Genomic DNA, 20,119 nt, shown 5'->3' on the forward strand with positions numbered 1-20,119 from the left:
AGACCCATTGTAAATAAGAGGGCAATAGTCAGTAGATATTTGTAACAAAATACATACTATACTCAGTTTTAATTGAACTAGCTCCTTATGAACACTGTGGGGAAGAGAAGCAAGGATGTGATCCAGATGTTTAATTCACTCAAGCAGCTCTTTCGGTTCACAATCAGAGCTTGTGTATGTACAATACGACTCTTAAACAGAGAAGGTGAACAACTACAAATAAATAACAGGCTTGTCTGATTTCTGACCCCAGCATTTCCTATCAGGATGTTCAAAGAAGATAAAAACACAAAATTCAAAGACCCAGTATACAGAGGAGAAAAAAAGTAATGTACAGACTCTAAGAATTCAAACTGTACCAAGACCGCATGGAAACCAAAATAAATTGTCTGTGTCAGTTTATGTGATAGCAGAGACCAAAATGGAAAAAAAAAATTAAAGCCCAGACACAGGTGTGGAAGTAAGGGTGACATGCCCTGACTAATCAGACAATTAAGTAGGGCAAAAATGTCAGGATTTATTCTGTCTGATAGACAAGATGGACAATAAGATTTAGAGGGCTGAAGCAAATCAAACAAGGATGCACACAAAAGGGACTACTGATGTTTTACAAGGTCTAGACAGAAAACTTGATGAGGAGGTTATCTGCTAGAACCAAAGAAAGCAAACAGAGGGAGATATTTTTCATTGTTGGCTGTGGAACCAATCAGAGGGACTGCAGGTTCTCAAAGCAAAAGGGGAAAAAAAAACCCAGCTCATTGTTGCTGGCTAGATCTGCCGTGCTGAAGTGCCAAAAAAAGAATAATAAAAATAAGTGACGGAAGGAGAGGTAAGTGACGGAAGTGATGTTGTAGGTGACGTCAGACGCCGGAGATTTTGGCGGAGAAAAAGCAAATGGTAGCATAGAGTTTAACAAAGGTTTTCCAAGCTTCAGTATTTCCAAATATTTTCCAAATATACTAATCAATTGTCATATAACTAACAACATCTGTTTTATCATCTCTAACACCCTGGAGGACAACGGGGAGAGTTTAGACGCTCTCCAAGATTACATCGACCGCTGTTTTCAAGATTTAGTAATGCATAAGGCCCAGAGTGCATCTTCCCCGGCCAAAATCGAGACGCCGTCATCGAAGAGATGTCGCCCGGCAGACTCCCCCGGTACAACATCGCCTGCCGGCAAAGACATCGCAGAAATCCTGGAGTCCATCGACAAGCGATTGTCCAGTTTCGATGCGAGGCTGTCCCTGGTGGAGATCTTACACCGGGAATTTAAATCTCTGAGAGAATCCCTGGAATTCAGCCAGCGGCAGGTGGAAACGCTTGCCGCTGAAAATGCCACGCTACGGGAGTCGGTTAAATCTCTCACCGATAACGTGACCCAGCTAAACATTGAAAATAAAAAAATAAAAGAGTCCGTTATCGATTTACAAGCCCGTAGCATGAGAGATAATCTTGTGTTTTCTGGTATTCCAGAAACTGCCGGAGAGGACGCAGAGGCAACGGTGAAAAGCTTCATTAAAATCCACCTGAAGCTGCCGGAGGACACCGTAAAGAACATCGACTTCGATAGAGTACATCGCTTGGGGGGCGCGCGGTCGCGGACCGGGAGACCACGGCCTATTGTGGCCAAATTCAGCCAATTCAAACAAAAGGAACAGGTGAAGAGTCGCGGCAGAGAGCTGAAAGGAACGGACTTCAGCGTGAACGACCAGTTCCCCAAAGAGATCCTGGAACGACGCAAGGTCCTGTTCCCAGTTCGACGTAGCTTTATCCAGAAAGGCTCCCGTGCTGTCATCGCTGTGGACCGGCTCTACGTGGACGGACAGCTGTACCGCGACCCCGGCACCACACCGTGGTTATACTGACTGCACTCCAGATAAGAACCCGCTACACTCTTTTCTTATTCATTCACACTTTCTCCTTTAAAATGTGTTTAACCTAGTAATATCAGTAGGATGTCATAGCAGATATAATACCGTCACCCTCCGTCATTGCTTTAATTGGAATGTTTCCGTTTCGTTTCCTTTTTTTTGTTGTCGCTCACAGTTCATGTGGTTTCTTTCTTTCTCTTGTCTTTCACTGCTGTGATCACCTACTTCCCCACTCACCTACAAACAACACCCTCTATTTCTCCATATTTTCACAACACGATCACGCAAACACATCAGCTCAACGGCAGCACATTCACAACAGCCTCACAGCACGCACAGACTTGCAGGACACATAAGCAAGCCACGCTTGTTCATATTAGTGAATATTCACACACATAGTCAGACTTATGGAGTCTCTCACCACACTTCTTTTTCTCTTTCTATTTACAAACAAGGGATGTTTCCATATTCTCTCCACCTGTCTAAACGAAACACCCAGCATACATCATTAAACATACACGCACAATTAAGGGCATGCTGAGGTTTGTCACATGGAATGTAAATGGAGCTGGCACCAGAGGAAAGAGGTTAAAAATATTTAACCAGCTTAAAAAACTACAGGCAGATGTTGTTTTATTACAAGAAACTCACAAACCTGTCACAGGTTTAAACGAACTTAAAACACCTGAGTTTCCTAACGCGTTTGCAGCCGGTTATAATTCTAGACAACGGGGAGTAGCAATTTTAATACATAAAAATGTTAATTTTACAGTACTCGATACAGTTATAGATCCAGAGGGTAGATTTCTAATTATTAAACTATCAATATTGAACAAAAAACTATGTATTGTTAGTATATATGGCCCAAATGTTGATGAACCCTCATTCTTCCACGGTTTTTTTAGTGCACTCTCTGAACACCTTGATTGCACACTCATTCTTGGCGGTGACCTCAACCTTGGACTAAATGAAGAAATGGATAGGCTCAACACAACAGGAACTCAGCGTAATTGGCAGTCCACAAATATAATCAAACAGTATATGAACGACTTTGGTCTTTGCGATGCATGGCGCTCTCTTCACCCCACCAGTAAGGAATATACTTTTTTCTCGCATGTTCATCACTCTTACTCTCGTCTGGATTATTTTTTGGTCAGCAGCTCACTGCTGTGTGACATTTCAGACACTGAGATTCATCCTATAGCTGTCAGCGATCATGCTCCTGTATCTTTAACACTAATGCACAAGAATAATACTACGCCAAGTAAAAACTGGAGATTTAATATATCACTACTTAAAGATGAAGACTTTATTAAATACTTTAAAAAGGAATGGACTTCATATTTAGACTTTAATGACACTCCCGGAATATCTGCTTCTGTTCTATGGGAAGCAGGGAAAGCTGTGATGAGAGGTAAAATAATTTCTTTCTCATCACACAAAAAGAAAGAAGAAAACAAAAATATTCAGGAATTAGAAAAAAACATCAAATCACTAGAAGAAGCCTACGCGTGCGACCAAGATCAGGAAACATTGAACAAAATATGCAAAACAAAACTAGAATTAAATGAAATTATTAATAAAAAAACACAATTCCTTATACAAAGACTTCGCTTGCAGAATTTTGAACACAGTAACAAATCAGGTCGATTTCTAGCTAACCAGCTAAAAATAAATAAAGAAAAAACAACTATATGTGCTGCTAAAGATTTATCGGGGAACACAATATATGATCCTGGAAGAATAAACAACATTTTTAGGGATTTCTATGAAACTTTATACTCACCACAAATAAACCCATCTAAAAATGAAATTGATCTGTTTCTTGACAACGTAACTCTTCCAAAATTACTAGACAGTCAAGCAATGGAATTGGATTCGCCACTGACGCCAAGTGAACTCCAGGAAGCCCTGATAAGTATGCCCAATAATAAGGCTCCAGGTCCAGACGGCTTCCCTGCAGAATTCTACAAAGAATTCTGGACAATTTTGGCACCAGTATTCCACAGCATGTTGCAGGAAATCGAGGAAAATGGCAGACTACCACCAAATATGAATTCTGCCAACATTAGTCTCCTGCTAAAACCAGGCAAAGACCCTTTATTTCCCTCAAGCTATCGTCCAATTTCTCTTTTAAATGTAGACCTTAAAATAATCTGCAAAGCTCTCTCAAAGAGATTAGAGAAAATGACCCCCCTCTTAATTCATCCTGACCAAACTGGTTTCATAAAGGGTCGGCACTCCTCAACAAACACTCGTAGATTACTTAATTTAATAGACTACTCATACGATAAAAACATCGAAGCCATAATATTATCTCTAGATGCAGAAAAAGCATTTGACAGAGTTAATTGGAAATTTTTATTCGCAACTTTACACAAATTTGGTTTTGGAAACTCTTTCATAAACTGGATAAGAATATTATACAATTCCCCAACGGCTCGTATCAGAACAAATGACCAGACATCCTCCAGCTTCTATCTCCTGAGGGGCACCAGACAGGGATGCCCACTCTCCCCTTCACTTTTTGCAATTTTTATCGAACCTCTAGCAGCAGCATTTAGACAGGCTACAACAATTAAGGGCATAAAATGTAAGAACATAGAACATAAAATCAGTCTCTATGCGGATGATGTGTTGCTTTTTCTGCAAAACACACAAACCAACCTCTCTGAGGTAATTACTTTAATAAACTGGTTTTCAAGAGTTTCAGATTATTCAATTAACTGGCCAAAATCTACAGTTCTCCCCATTAACTGCTCCTTCCATAATTCTTCCTCTGCCCCACTGCAATCCGGAAATATTAAATATTTAGGTATTAATGTCTCTCCTAAGCTTTCAGACTTAACTAAACTAAACCACATCCCACTTCTAAAGAAAGTAGAAGGCGATCTGACTAGATGGAAATCTTTACCCATATCACTCATGGGAAGGGTCGCCACTATAAAAATGATGATCTTGCCAAAAATAAATTACTTATTTTTGATGATCCCTAACAAACCATCACAAGATTGGTTCAGATCTCTGGATTCATATATTTCCAAATTCCTTTGGAAAGATAAACCCCCGCGTATTAGCTTAAAAACGCTACAAAGAACCAAGGATAGAGGAGGATTAGATCTGCCTAATTTTCACCAATACTTCTTAGCCAACAGGCTTCAGTTCATCTCAGAATGGTTAAAACATACCTTCTTAGTTGAGCCCTGGCTAGATGTTGAACAGGCACTATGCAAGGATCTAGAGATTTCAGACCTACCATTTATTAGCTCAAACATCAAAAGACATGAATGCTTTAAAAGTATCAACATCAGCTTTTCTCTAACAGCATGGTGGGAGTTTCTAAAAATAACGGAGTCTTCATTAATCCCATGCAAACGTACACCTATCTGGAATAACCCTGACATATTACAAAACAATAATATGATTAATTTCCCAGAATGGAGTTGTAAAGGAATTAAATACTTAGAACATATATTAGAGGGAACAGAATTTATTCCATTTGACAGACTAGTTGAACAATATGGGATCAACAAGACAAGGTTTTTAGAATATCAACAAATTAAATCCATAGTAAAAAAGAAATTTAACCTCAGTCAAGTTGAATTACAAACACCACTAAGTGCGGCACATTTTCTTACTCTTAAATCCCCCAAATTATTATCTAAAATATACAGAACACTTTCTAAATTAGATGAATCAATATCCCTTCCTACTGCAAAGTGGGAAGCAGATTTATCAGTCAACCTAGACCAAAACTTCTGGTCTCAGATTTGCTTAAAAACTTTTAAATTAATTAAAAATCCCAGTCTGCAATTAATACAATACAAAATACTTCATAGAGTGCACTATACAGGTCATCGGATGTTTAAGATGGGCTTTACATCTTCCAACAACTGCTCACACTGTCAAGGCAATACACCAGACAATTACATCCACGCTCTTTGGTTCTGTCCACCAGTGCAAAAGTTTTGGCGCGAGATATGTGAAGACTTATCAAAATGTCTGAAATGTAACATTCCAACTTCCCCCTTAGTGTGTTTGTTGGGCAGCTTAGATAATGTCACTTCAGAAAAGAATATAGCCCATATGATCTTCACTGCCCTATGCATAGCCAAGAAAACAGTCCTCATGAACTGGAAAAATAAAAATAATCTTAATTCTAACCAATATAGAAATTATCTATTAGATTACATTAGTCTTGACACAGCCTCTGCCACCACATCAGATCAATTGCTCTGGGCCCCTTTTATCAGCTCCATCACCTAGTGGGGGTGGGGGGTCATAGTTTGGTCCCGCCTTCACTGTTGTGATTGGTGAGGGGGTAGGGACAGGCTTAGGGCGTCGGGGGGTTCCCCGGAGGCATCTTCCTTGGGGGGCTCAACCCGGGATAGCGGTCACGTCCGGTTGAGGGCTCTGTTGGCTCTCAGGTGACTGTTTCCTCGCGGCTGCGTGCAGCGGGGCTAGGGGAGGGTCTGTGCTGACGGACGTGGGTTACTGACCTGGCAACCTGGCTGCCCCTGGGTGGGTCCGGGATGGGCGTGAGGTTCTGGGGGTGCTCCGTCTCTGGGCGGGGGCCCGGGCCGGGCCTCGGGGGCTCGGGTCCTGGTTGGTGTGTTGCCGGGGTTGTGGGCGGGTGGGTGCATGGGGGCCCGGCCCTGGAGCAGGGTGCCGCCGGTGCATCGAGCCGCCTGGGGGGCTCTTCAACTGGTGGGGGGGATGGTCACATCTGGCAGGAGCTTTCTTCTCTCAGGAACTCTCTGCAGGAGGGGGAGATACAGGAGAGGTGGAGGAAGATCTCAGCCTGGGCGTTTACCGTCTTATGTAGTCTGGAAGATGTGTGGTTGGTGGGGTGGGTGCAGTTTTCTCTGTGGTGGGGTTGGGTGGACTGTCCAGGGCTCTGTGGAGCCGGGGGGCGCTACTGCACTGGGCCCCGGTCTGATGGGCCTGGGCCCCCCTTCCCTGGCGGGTCGCGGAGGGTGGGAGTGCCTACTGGGGTCAGCGGGGGAGCTGGCCCCAGGGAGGGGTTACCTGCCCCTCCCTTCCTTCCCTCCCCATCTCCAGCTGCCTCCCTCTTCCCGCTCCTCCACAACCACCCACACATGCAGGGCCTTGGAGTGGGGGTATGTCACCAGGGTGCAGAGGAGGCTACCCCCCCCCCCTGTCCCCTTCTGGCTGCCTCTGCCTCAATTTTATCCCACAACTTAGACATTCACATTATTCACACTCTCATTACACATACATATAGGATCTTGGGGGTGGGCACAATCACGGAGTCCAAATCACCATCAGGGTGTATACCTCACCCCTGACGTCGTTGCCCACCTCTCAATTTTAAATACACTTAGTCATTGAGGGCTAGCAGGAGGGACCATGCGCTTACCTGCTGCTCCTTGGCAGGTAGCTCCATGCCCTCCTGGGTTTTAATTGCACCTTAGAACACATATGCATCAACACTACAATGAGCGGGTGGAGGGAGGTTTGGAGTCTTCTCCCACCCCCATTCTCTGCGGCCTGCTGGAGCGGGGGGGCTAGTAGGAGGAGTTGGCCGTCCGACTGCGGTCTGGGGTGTGGGGCCTCCCTGCTGCTGCGGAGTCGGGGTGGTCTGCCTCTCCCCACCGCAGGGAAAAGGGTAACACCACCTGGGTCTGGGTGCAATTCCCCCCTCCAGGGGCAAGGGTACCTAGACCCGGTTTGTAGAGTACGCTTGGGGAGTGTGATTGTGTGTACAGCGTCTCTTTATGTCTGTCTCCACGTTGGTTGAGTGTGGAGTGAGTGCATATGAGAGCATGAGGGTGGGAATGGATGTTTGTGTCTGTGTGTGCCTGTATGTCTGTGTCTATATGTCAGGTTGGGTATCAGACGCCACCTCTCTGGGGACACCTCAGGCCCTCCAAGGTTTGGAGGCCTATCTCCACCCACCACCACTTCCCCTGCCGGTGGCGGACTCCCTCAGGTGTCGGTGTGTTGGTGGTTCTTTGTGTCTGGGGGTGGGCGTCCGGGTACACACCGGCTCACTCCTTGGCGGCCGCTTGTCGGGGCCTGGGGCCTGGGGCTCGCTCGGGCCCCTTTGGAGGTGGGGTGCCCCCGGCCTCTCGGCCTAGGGCTCGGTCACTCAGGCGCAGCTGGGGGCCGGCGGAGCTCACGGGCGCGTCACTGCAACCCCCCCTGGCTTCTGCTCCGCGGCTGCTGAGTGAGCCCTCATCTGGGACTCTCCTCAGCTCTTACTGGAACAGTGGCGCGGCTGCCCCTCTGTTGGTCTTCCATGGTCTCTTGTGTTCTGGGGGCCTCTGGATGTCTGGAGTTTTGATCTCCTCCATACCCGCTTCACACCCTGGAGGATGGGGCTGTGGCCCCCCCACACTCCCTAGCAGATCATTACATGGAGAAACCTTTGGAATGCAAGCATGCTGATCCACACAGGTATGCACACATGGGTATTCACAGACGCGGACTAAAGCTTTCTTGGCTGCTGCCTCAAAGCACACTGTGCGCTGTCTATCTTGCGTGCTGCACAATATCGTTTATTACTTAGTAAATACTGATATCTATGACTAGCTAGTTTATTGTGATGGTGCTTTGTTTTCTCTATTATTATGTTGCTCTTTGTTGTTTGCTGTCTCCTCTGTTTGTTTGTTTGTTTGTTTGTTTTCTCTCCATACAGGTGACCCAGGAGTTTTTTTTTTTTTTTGTCTCTCTTCCCCCCCCTTCTCACCGTCTCTTCTCCCCTTGGGTTTTCTTTCTTTCTCTCCCCCTCTCTCTCTCATTCATTCCCCCTGTCCTATTTATTAAAAAAAAAAAAAAAAAAAAAAAAAAAAAAATGACAAAGGATGAACTGAAGCTCTGCCATCACGTAATGTCGCATACTGCTGTTTCTGATGTCATTTAAAAAAAGGAAAAAAAAAAAAAAAAAAAAAAAAAAAAAAAAAAAAAAAATAATAAAAATAATCCTCATTCATTCAGCTCCCCATTGTGAATTTAGCTCCAACAGACACTTAGCAAGAGCTGTCAGCTGTACCAATAAACACAGCACGGACATGCAGTTACCGCATGTACAAAGTTATGAACCATGATTCAAACAAATTTTGTCTGTTTAAAACATTATACGTCAAGTATGTGAAGATTCCAAGGTAAGTGATATTGTAGTTCCTCTTAAGAGACCAGCAGCTTGAACACTGGTCCCAGCATAATACATTATTTCAGTTCTGTTTGTTCTTTCTCTTGCAAGAAATTCATCTGGCTCTTAACCATCTTTAGTATTGTATTCCTCGATACACAATGGATACACTATGTGTTTTCACGTGGTATTGAAAGTTTGCAATGTTGGTCACTTTTCTGACTGTACACATTTACACACAAATACATGATTAATTTTCCTTATTTTTTTTTGAGGACTTCCGGTAGACGGCATGTCGAAATAGTCGCTCTTCGCAGGGCTTCTACTTTTATCACAACTACTTGATAATTTCTCACTACCCGCAACAAAGTGTGGAGTTGTATTGGTGGTATTGTGTGTCTGGTGTCATAATCTGCCAAGATGACCAGTAGAAACACCAGGAACCAGGAGCAAAAAAGAGATGAGCTCGCTGCGGCTAATGAAGCCATCATGGCTATGCTAAAGACCACGCTGGACGAGCACAAAGCCTCGCTTTCGGCAGAATTCAAGACATCCGTTCAGCGACTTGAAAACAAGCTGGACAGCATCCAAACGACTCTCAACAACCATGACCAACGGATTACAGCCTTGGAAACTATGGCCACAACTACGAGCGCGGAGCTCCAGAACGTGGTGGCTAAGTTAGCGGTGGTGGCGGAGGATAACGAGAAGCTGAGAGCTAGGCTAATCGACGTTGAAAGTAGGAGCCGCCGCAACAATATTCGCCTCTTGGGGGTCCCTGAAAATATTGAATGGCCCAGGCCGACTGTGTTCTTTTCTCAGGTGCTTGTGGACATATTTGGAGTGGACGTTTTGAAAACGGCCCCGGAGTTGGATCGAGCCCACCGGGCACTGGTGGCAAGACCAGGCCCCAACGCGAAACCCCGAGCGGTTGTTGTCTGTTTCCATAGCTACCAGACCCGTGAGCTCGTTGTGCGCAAAGCTCGAGAAATGCGGGGTAAACTGAAATATAAGGACACCCCCATCCATATTGTCGAGGACTATTGCCCTGAGGTGCTGGAACAACGGTCCGCTTACCGCGGAGTTATGAAGGAGTTGTACGATCTTGGACTCAAGCCTCAGCTTCGCTACCCGGCCAAACTGTTCGTTATGACTGACGAAGGGAACCGGAAGCGACTGGCGTCACCAGGCGACGCTCGGAGCTATATCGCCTTACACCGTCCCCTGAGTTCTAACATTCTGGAAACCTGATCTGAGGGTCATGGTTGGATCCTGCCACTTCCATAGAAGGGCTCATGACATTTTAGTTTGATGTTTGGTACCTAGAGGACAGCATGGTTTGAGTAATTCTAACCTCATTGTTTTTTCTGTTTTTCTCTCATTTTCCTTTATAATACCCCTGTTTATATTTTGTTCTAATATCACTGTTGGCACGCTAGTCTGCTACGTATACATATATGTATATACTGTTTTACTTTATATAAACACACATTTTTTCATTATTATTGCCTCTCCTACAGTTTGATTCCTGCCATGTACAAATGGGGGACAACAATACCCCAGCCTGCCTTTTTTGTGCTTTTCTTCTGTCCGTTTTTGTATAGTAAGATACATCCTAGTTCCTCAATTTTTTCTAGCAGAATATTGACAAGGCATATTTTCATAGTGAGACCTTGCCGCCACAGGGAAGCAAGCCATTTGATAAGAGTTGTGATGGCGAAGTCTTCACATGGGAATGTTTACACCCTGCTGTGCAATGGACACTTGCAAGTTTTGTTTTCGGGGGTATCCAGGTCCAATTTATGTTGTTCGATCTGCATGTATGTATTGCCTTGTTTTATGTTTTTTTCTGTTGTTGTTGTTGTTGTGTCTTATTTATTTTATTTTATTTTATTTTATTTACTTATTTTTCTTTCTGTTTTGTTTTTTTTTCCCCTGTTCTGTTCACAGTCTACTACCTCAAATACAGACACCAGCTTTCCCCTGGCCACGGTCAACTTGTCAAACCAAAGACCTGTCTGAATATAGTAAGGTATGTCGAGCACAATCAATGGTCTTAGAATTGTCTCCTGGAATGTGAGAGGGGTGGGGAATGCAACCAAAGTTAACAAAGTTACGGCGCATTTACAGCAGCTTAAAGGAGATGTGTTTTTTCTTCAAGAGACACATCTCTGCAACAGAGAAGTGAGGCGACTCAAGAGAAACTGGATCGGCAATATATATCATTCCAAATTTAACGCCAAGGCCAGAGGGACAGCCATACTTATTCGTAATAATATTCTGTTTGAGCAACATAAAGTTATTGCTGATCCAGATGGCCGTTTCACATTTGTGTCAGGAAACTTGCAGGGCTCACTTGTGATACTGGCTAGCGTGTACGGGCCGAACTGGGATGACGACTCTTTTATAGCTAAACTTTTCTCTTCACTTCCAAATCTGGAAAACTATCATCTTATTATTGGAGGTGATTTTAACTTGGTTCAGGACACTCTGTTGGATAGATCGTCAACTAAGGCCTGTTCCCTGAATAAATCTGCTAAAACCCTAGAATTTTTCAAAACTCAGCTGGGGATTGTGGATCCATGGCGACATGCGAATCCCACTACTAAGGCATTTTCCTTTTTCTCTCATCCCCACCGTACATATACACGTATAGACTTTTTTCTTGTTGATATTAGGTTTCTCTGTAAAATTAGCCATTGTCAGTATCATGCTATCGCCATTTCAGATCATTCACCAGTTTCTTTTGATGTGGTATTAGCGACCCCGTCTCGACCCATTAAACATTGGAGATTTAACTCTAGCCTGTTGATAAGGGATGACTACACACATTTTTTGAGATCACAGTTCTCACTTTTCCTTGAGTTGAACGATTCTACTGAAGTGTCAAGAGGTGTATTATGGGAAACGTCGAAAGCCTACATGAGAGGCCAGCTTATAGGATTTGTGTCAAATTTAAAGAAGAAAGAGTTAACTTACACGTCCAGTTTATTGAATAAGATCAAAGATCTAGATGGCAGATATGCATCAAACCCAGATCCTAACCTCTATACAGAACGTGTGAAAGTTCAAGCCAGTCTTAATTTAACCACCACCGCAACAGCTATGGTTCAATTAATTAAGACTAAGCAACGCTTTTTTGAATCTGGCGACAAGGCAGGGAAACTTCTGGCTTATCAAGCCCGTGCCGAAGCAACCTCTAAGCTAATCCCAAAGGTCAAGTCTGCTGCTGGTGACATAATATCGGACCCAGAGGGAATTAATGAAGTATTTGTAAGTTTCTATTCCAATCTGTACACTTCAAGTTCTCCCCCTCTATCAGAAGAAACTCTCCAAAATATACATTTTCCAAGAATAGATAGAGATCTGACGAAAGGATTAGGGGGACCTATCACTGTAGTAGAGGTACAAGAAGCCATTAAATCCTTAAACACAGGTAAATCGCCGGGCCCTGACGGTTACTCTGCAGAATACTATAAAGTCAATTCTGATCTTATGGCACCGTTGTTGAAAGATATGTATAATGAAGCCTTTTCAAAATGTCAATTACCCAAGACTTTGTCCGAAGCTACTATTTGTTTAATCTTGAAAAAGGATAAGGATCCTTTGTTGTGCAGTAGTTACAGACCAATTTCTCTTTTAAATATTGATTTTAAAATACTATCTAAAATCCTCGCACTTAGGCTACAACGTGTTCTGTCACAAATTATCGCCTTTGACCAGACGGGGTTTATGGCCGGCAGGCACTCATATGACAATTCAAGACGCCTCTTGAATATTATCCATACATCGTGCAACTCAATTCCAGAGGTTGTGGTATCTCTTGACGCGGAGAAAGCTTTCGACCGCGTCGAGTGGAGCTTCCTCTATGAGGTGATGGATAGGTTTGGCTTGGGGGCTGACTTTATTCTCTGGGTTAAGCTACTATATTCCTCGCCATCCACCTGTATTCGTACTAACAACAACTTGTCTTTGCCTTTTCCACTTGAGAGGGGCACTAGGCAAGGGTGCCCTCTCTCACCCCTCCTATTCGCCATTGCTATCGAGCCTCTTGCAATATGGCTGCGTTCAGAGGATAGATTTAAAGGCATTACAAGGTTCGGTGTGACTCACAAACTCTCCCTTTATGCAGATGACTTGCTCCTGTACATTTCTGACCCTCTAAACTCATTCCCGGTGCTTTTTGACATACTGGACCAATATGGTACACTGTCAGGATATAAGGTCAATTATCAAAAAAGTGAGTTGCAACCCCTTAACTCCCTGGCCAGAGCTCTTCCCCACTCAATAGTGCCTTTTAAGTGGACAGAAACCGGATTTAGATATTTGGGGGTTTTTATTTCCTCTTCTATACATAAAATGATGAGGGAGAATTTTCTATCCCTACTAGAAAATGTTGGGAAAGATTGTGACCGTTGGACTTCTCTACCATTGTCAGTGGCAGGGAGAGTTAACCTGATAAAGATGAGTGTCCTCCCAAAATTCTTGTATCTTTTTCAACATGTCCCGATTTTTCTTACCAAGGCATTTTTTGACAAGTTAGAAAAGATTCTGTTACATTTCATATGGGGAGGGAAACAAGCTAGAATTTGCAAGTCTATTCTTCAGTCCTCTAAAAGTGATGGTGGTCTTGGTTTGCCCAATTTTAGACACTACTATTGGGCAGCTAACATACAAAAACTTTTACAATGGGTTCATAACGACCCCCCTGTAACAGCCTGGGTACAAATGGAAACTGCATCTAGCTGTTACTCATTATCATCAATACTCAGCTCACCACTCCCTTTTTCTCCAACCCTTGTTGGGGATAATCTAATAGCTAAGGAAACAGTAACTATTTGGCGACAGTTCAGAAAACACTTCGGGCTACTTGGACCGTCTTTGCTAACACCTTTATCAAAAAATTTTAATTTTGCACCTTCAAACACTGATGCGGCCTTTAGTAGTTGGAAAGATAACGGACTTAGGACTGTTAAGGACTTGTATAGTCAGGACACCTTTCTATCTTTTGCTGACCTATCGTCCAAATACGACCTGCCTAACTCCAACTTTTTTCGCTATCTTCAGGCTAGAAATTTTGTAAAAACGCAGTTCCCTCACTTTCCCAATCGGCCTCCAGAAACAAATCTGGATATCATCCTGCAGACGAACCCTCATCAAAACAGACTGATATCAGCCTTGTATAAAATACTAGATGCTTTGGTCCCCAAATCCATTTCTCATATTAAGCTGAGATGGGAGGAAGAGCTTCAGACAACCCTGCCAGAACAGCAGTGGGATCGTGCTTTGAAATTGATTCACTCGTCTTCAATTTGTGCTCGTCATGCTTTGATTCAGTGTAAGGTGGTCTATAAAGTACACTATACAAACGCAAAATTATCTAAAATCTATCCAACCATCAGTGATGCCTGTAGCAGATGTGGACTATCGCCTGCCAACCATGTCCACATGTTTTGGTCATGTTCGAAACTGAGTGCATTTTGGAGGAATATATTCGACACACTTAGCCAAGCATATGGCCAGACTGTCCTTCCTAACCCACTCTCTGCAATTTTTGGCATTCCTCCTGACTTGAACTTATCTGGTCCCCTCAAACAGGCCCTAGCCTTTACCACTTTACTGGCCCGGAGGCTTATTCTGTTGAAGTGGAAGCTTCCCCACCCCCCAACTCATGACCATTGGGTGAGAGATGTACTCTTTAACTTAAAGCTGGAAAAACTTAGATTCTCTCTAAAAGGTTCTATTAGGGAATTTAATAAAATCTGGAAATCATTTCTCTTGCTGGTCGACACTATTACTTTACTTCCTGAGTCTACAGTGAACTGAGCGAAGCTACATTATAATGTTTTTTTGTTTGTTTTTTTAATCTTATTTATACCTTATCTATTTGTTTTTCCTTTTGTTTTGCTTGGTCCTTTCTCTGTTATTTGTTTTCTCTGTTTTTGTTTTGTTTGTTTTTGTTTGTCTGTTTGGTTACGGGGCGGGGGGAGGGGGGGGGAGTTGTGGTTGTTGTTGTTTTTTTGGGGGTTATGCTTGTTATGTGTATGGGTCCTGAGGTGTTGGTTTTTTTTTTTTTTTTTTTTTTTTCTAAATTTATTTTTTGGGTTTTTGTGTGTGTGTGTGTGTGTGTGTGTGTGTGTGTGTGTGTGGGCAGAAACTGGTTTTCTGCAGTGTTTTGTCTATTGTAGACCTGGTAGGGGGAGAATTTGGGTTGGGGGGTTGGAGGGTATAATGGACATACCACTGTTCTGAAATCAAGATGGACTTAGCTGTTGCTAACTTTGTATGTCATTGTTGAAATTAATAAAACAAAGTTGAAAAAAAAAAAATTTTCCTTATCTTTTTTTAGCAGGGTCCCATAGTGTGCTACTTTTTCCCAGTGATTTTTTAAGCAAAACTACAAGCATTCACTTTGCTATATGCTCAGCTACACCTGGAACAATAATGTTCAAGTGACCTGTGACAGAAAACAGTTCTAAAATGTCATCGCAAAGGCCAGTCATGCACACGATCTGCTTGCCATGATGTTATTCAGCTGAAAAACATCAAATGCAGGTTTTCTACATATCAGAGCAACTGCCACAATAAAAGATCCCAGCTGGCCACTGGATTCAAACACAGGACTTTATTGTTGTGAGACAACTGTGCAGACCCAATGAAATGTTTTGTGTGCAAAATTATTATTAAAAAAACTTGTGCAAAGAAATATTTAGCTATAACTGACTAAAATCTCATATTAATAAATATTTTTTGGCACACTTAAAAAAGTAGCAGATGGCTGGTCAGTCACTCCTTTCTACAAGATTTATCTCAAAAATAAAGGAAGTCACTCAGCCGCAATCTGGACCCTTGCAAATACTCGTTCTCTGAAGCAGCAGAGAAACGCTGTGAAGTTTGTTTACTTGCACTCTGATTATTCCATTAATGTTAATTTAACGGAGGAATCAAAGGGAGAAATTGAATATTTTGAAAGCTCAAAGCAGAGCACACTCATCTGTGCTATGTTTCTATAAATAAGTAATCAGGAAAAAAGGTAAAAGTCGTTATTAAAGTCATATATTAAAAGATATTAAAAGTCATGGGAGGAATCTAGTTTGCTTATTTTACTGTGTTGAAGAGGGCTGTGCCGATCAAATCAAACACAATGTTTTTAACCATGTAGCATTTGAAATTTTGTATGGTTTTTTTTCTGTTTATTTTCTGGAGAGGTATTTTCACCGCAGTGACCATAAGGTTAACACAGATATACGCATTAAACCTGACAAAGCATAATTACATTCTGTAATAAGAACTAGTTAATTCCTACCAAAGCTACAGCTGTGATAATCCTTTTAATGTCATCTCTCACCCTTCCATTCCAGTTCCTAATGTTTACACCCAATTAGTGTCTCTGCACAAGTCTGGCAGTTGGACTTGTACTCTTATGCATGACTTCGTACAATCTCTTGGGCCTTTCATCATCTCTAATACCTTGTTATCTGCAGTAAGCCAAGGGCCAGCTGAACCCGATATCGTATAATTACCAGTGAATGAGTCCCTAACTGCCTTTGCAGGTGAGCAAGCTTATGCATCGGAGCCATACTTGTATGACCTTTTCTTAAATGAAAGGGTAACAAACAACCCCTCACACACATTCAGTGTTCTACAACCAAAACTCCAAAACAAAAACAAAAGTTGGAACAACATTTGCATAAAGTGTAAATCAAAAGAACGCAATCTCAAACTAAGCCATTGTGAACATCTCAAAGAAGCAAACACGCCTCAAAACAGTTTGTCGTGCCCAATAGATTCTTACTCAAAAAACGAAAAACAGTCATTGACCCTGTTTTACTATTTTATTCATATATATATATATATATATATATATATATATATATATATATATATATATATATATATATATATATATATATATATATATATATATATTAGGGGTGCAACGATACACAAAATTCACGGTTCGGTTCGGTTCGATACTTTGGTGTCACGGTTCGATATTTTTTCGATACAAAAAAATGTTCATGCCTTTTTAATTTGTCATTTATTAAAATTATAAATATATATTTTAACTCAAAAGTACAGTTTTTAAATTTAACCCTAACCCTTGTGCGTGTTTTTTATTTTGACAGCGAATGCGCACCTGCGGACCACTTATGTGCAGCCCTGGTTATTTAGCTCGTCATATCGCAGCCACAGAAATTCTTTTGTCCATGAAACCATAAAGCTGCACTTTCTTTTTGCCTTATAGTCTGATTTGTCACAACTTCTCCGTTTTGTGGTAAGCTTTTCTTTGGCTGTCACTTCTTCACCCTGACCTGTCTTATTTGGCTCAGCAGAACTGAAATGCTTTTACACACTCACTCACATAAGCTCAGCGATTCTCTGCGTGATCAACCTCTCACATGTTTAAGCTGCGGGAGATTTCACTTGTCATGTTTGCATAGTAAGTAGGGCTGCCACGATTAGTCGACTAGTCACGATTACGTCGACTATCAAAATCGTCGACGACTGATTTAATAGTCGACGCGTCATTTGAAGCTTTGTAAGATCCCAAAAGCAGGAATAAGTAGCAGGATTTAAGAGTGTAATAACGGACTGAAACAGAAGATGGCAGCACTGCATGTACAAGGATGCCAGCTGCCGTTAAACCCCGAAGAATAAGAAACTGTGTCCCAGAATTCATAGCGCGGCCCAGCGCAGTTGTCAACAATGGCGGCAGCTAGTTAGTTTTAATATTACTCTTATTATTCTTTCTGGGTCACAAAATAAACGTTTAACATATTTTCAGGCGAGAATGTAGCTGTGTAAACCTCAAATATCTGCTCAGTTTATCAAGACACCACATATTTTCAAAAGCGCTCCGACGTTTTCGGAGGCGTCTGTTACCCACTAGCTCGATAGCTAGCCGGGGGCCATGAGAGCACCGGACTCCCGGCAGATCGTTTTCAAACCCACCGCCCTACTCAGGTTAAACATATACAAGTCACTTAGATAACTTAAAAATGTTATTGTTTGGCTTTTTTCAGTATTTTATTTGTTCCTGAGTAAATCGGCTGAGTTTATTAAACTCCACCGAAACAATCTGCACATTTAATTAGAATTCAATTAACTATCATCTTGTCTTTATTTTTAGTTAGCACAGACCTTAAACACTTAAAGCTGTAAGCTAATGATAGTTATATAAGAGCAGATGCTGCTGGTGCAATAAGCTGTACTTTTACGTTCAATGGATGATGATCTGATTAGTCGACTAATCGCAAAAATAATCGGTGACTAGTCGACTATCAAAATAATCGTTTGTGGCAACCCTAATAGTAAGCTAACGATTAATAAGACGATGTCAGAGGAATTGGTGCACAAATTATCATCACTCACAGATCAGTGCTGTCGCTCTCTATACACAGTTCGCACGATTGCAAAGTGAAAGCAAAAAAACGAGCGCAAATTCAAACGCGACTTCAATATGTCACATATTGACAGTGGCTCACCGATGCCAATGACATAATTACCCAGCTACATTTCTGAAAGAATGCAAAAGCATTGACATATATTTTTCCTACAATAGCCCGACGGGCAGGGCAGAGATAGATTTTGGTAGCCCGACTGAAAAAATCGCTAGCTCCAGGACGTCGGGCTAGCGATATTGCAAGCCCTGTATCTGATTGAGGAATCACTCATCTTTGGAAAAGAGAGTTTATTACAGAGAGATGGCTCTTTCCAAAATAAAAGCTATACTATCCACTTCTTCTGGGCTATATTCTCAGCAGCATAAGGAGAATCATGTGCTAACAGCTGTCTAAATGACTCGGCTAAAGTTAGTAGCATGCTTGCTTTTTTTGTCTGCTTCCACTTGTCTTTGCACTAGGATGATGTCGGCGTAAATGTGAAGTCATATTCGTCGTGTTCCCACTAGTGCTTTCAGGTTAATCTCGTTGAAATGACCTTAACGCCACAACACGGCAAATCTCCGTTAACGAGCTACCGCCGATCGCTCCGTGCATGGGGCTAGACGGCCAACACGTTAACGAGCTAACTGCGCTAGCACACTAGTTCACACCAATGTAATTGAGCATTGCGTGGCACATCCAACATACTGTTTTACTTTAGTCCATGACTCGCTTACCTTCAGGGTCATACGTCACATGAAAACCAAAATAATTCCAAACGCCAGATCTGAATGAGGGTGGGGGAGGTGCCCTGCGCTCTTCCTTCTGACTATGCTGTCTGTGTTGAGCGCTCAGTGGATCTGCGCTGGACAGTGCAGCCTAGGCGGAGTAGTCGAACACAGATTCACTGAGCGCTCAACACAGACAGCATCGTCAGAAGGAAAATTGATAAAATAAATTACAAATGTTGTATTGTTCGATACATATGCGTACCGAACCGAAAGCACTGTATCAAACGGTTCAATATCGATACGAATATCGTTGCACCCCTAATATATATATATAGATATATATATAGGGCTCAGAGAAGAGCTCGAGAGGATGTGGAGGGTGAAGGTAACGGTGGTCCCCGTGATAATCGGAGCACTAGGTGTGGTGACTCCCAAGCTAGGCGAGTGGCTCCAGCAGATCCCGGGAACAACATCGGAGATCTCTGTCCAGAAGAGCGCAGTCCTGGGAACAGCTAAGATACTGCGCAGGACCCTCAAGCTCCCAGGCCTCTGGTAGAGGACCCGAGCTTGAAGGATAAACCGCCCGCAGGGGCGTGCTGGGTGTTTTTATATATATATATATATATATATATATATATGAACAATGTCGTTGATCAGCTGAGAATAACATAGCTGTTTGACTGACTGGGCATAGGCTTTGACTTCCCAGTAGCTCAGAAAATCTGCATATATTGTCAATCTAACACTAGAAAATGCCAAATAAAGAGGACATAAGAACAGTGCATAACCATAGTTATTCCTATGACCTCTGGATTGTCATACTGATGAATCCTACCTGTGGGTAATTTTCCTCTTTTATCTCATCAAAAACTACCAGAGACAAGAAATGAATGGTTCACTACCTGCTGACCTTTCACTTTTCAGGCACCCCATGCTCATGTATGGAGGACTTTCCCCCCTTTGTATCACAAACTGTCCGTATAAGCTGTTTTCATGCTTATTCAGCCATTATTG

The 20,119-nt window shown here is 42.5% G+C and overlaps 1 protein-coding gene across 1 annotated transcript in view; it reads right to left on the reverse strand.

Moving 5' to 3' along the window:
• The window catches only part of LOC101469587 (syntaxin-2), a 306,839-nt gene extending 287,584 nt beyond the window's left edge, over window positions 1-19,255 (reverse strand). Inside the window, exon 1 of the mRNA XM_076886385.1 lies at window positions 19,112-19,255. The gene's annotated coding sequence lies outside the window, so the exon portion shown is untranslated. The remainder of the gene's footprint in view (window positions 1-19,111) is intronic.
• Between the last annotated feature and the right edge of the window lie 864 nt (window positions 19,256-20,119).

The sequence above is a fragment of the Maylandia zebra genome, linkage group LG7 (assembly GCF_041146795.1).
Source record: "Maylandia zebra isolate NMK-2024a linkage group LG7, Mzebra_GT3a, whole genome shotgun sequence".
NCBI lineage: Eukaryota > Metazoa > Chordata > Actinopteri > Cichliformes > Cichlidae > Maylandia > Maylandia zebra.